At 46.7% G+C, this 979-nt stretch overlaps 1 non-coding gene across 1 annotated transcript; it reads left to right on the top strand.

Moving 5' to 3' along the window:
• The first annotated feature begins 215 nt into the window (after positions 1 to 215).
• On the top strand, positions 216 to 288 carry TRNAT-UGU (transfer RNA threonine (anticodon UGU)). Its single transcript has one exon. It is a non-coding gene; the product is annotated as a tRNA-Thr (tRNA).
• Positions 289 to 979: the final 691 nt, after the last annotated feature.

Consider the following 979-nt stretch of genomic DNA (forward strand, 5'->3'; position numbering starts at 1 on the left):
ATTAAATAATTTTGTTATTCCCCATTTTACCCTTACAGTGACTTGCATTCCAGTCCGGGCCTGGTCAAGAAAATGTTTCTTTCTTATACGTAAGAGGCACGTCCTTCAAAAATTCCTTTTAATTTATTTCTTAAACTTTATTTAGACTTAAACACTAGTTACCTCGGATTTCAGCTGCATAATAGATTGATTGTTAAGGGCGCGCTTTCCGTGGCGGCTCCATAGCTCAGGGGTTAGAGCACTGGTCTTGTAAACCAGGGGTCGCGAGTTCAAATCTCGCTGGGGCCTGGGCTGCAGGAATGTTTTTCCCCCTTTTCCCAAGCAAAAGAGCAGGAGCTTTTTAGCCTTTTCAACGCTGAAACAAACTAGTGAAGAAAGGAAGCATTTTATGATCTTTCCATGAAAGCCAGATCCTGGATTTGAGACGAAAAAGTACAGCGTCGGGATCCTATGAACGATACTGGGAAAATAGGTGTTTGTACGCTGCAGTAAGCCAGGAAGAAACTAGACTGTTCACGTCTCTGGGAGAAAAATGTTACACTTGGTCCATACCTCTGTGTTTGTGGGGAACAGATCTAATCTAATCTGCTGATAGCCATGACCCCCGGAATCCTGCGCACTTCTCCACTTGTAGCCTGCTTGGTGGTCCCTTCCTGCGCTCCTGGGGCGAAAACTGGCTCGCAGATTACTCTGAGGGCAGCCTAGTTCAGAAGCTATGCAGATTCACCCCAAGCCGGTGGCTTCTGCTCTGTTTCCATTCTCTCTACCTCCGACTCAGATCTCACTTCCTACTGTCTCAAGGCTGCTCCCGGGACTCGGTTAACTATAGACCTGGCTCTCTGGAACTTCTTGAACAGTAATCTGAGCCCAAATGCAAAGAAGTCAGGAGTCTTACCAGCCGCTACTCAATGCACAAAAATCTACGCTAACGGATGTCACAGACGCTTTCCGATAGCTCACTTGGTAGAGCGGAGGACTC

This window comes from Gorilla gorilla, chromosome 15 (genome assembly GCF_029281585.2).
Source record: "Gorilla gorilla gorilla isolate KB3781 chromosome 15, NHGRI_mGorGor1-v2.1_pri, whole genome shotgun sequence".
Taxonomy (NCBI): Eukaryota; Metazoa; Chordata; class Mammalia; order Primates; family Hominidae; genus Gorilla; species Gorilla gorilla.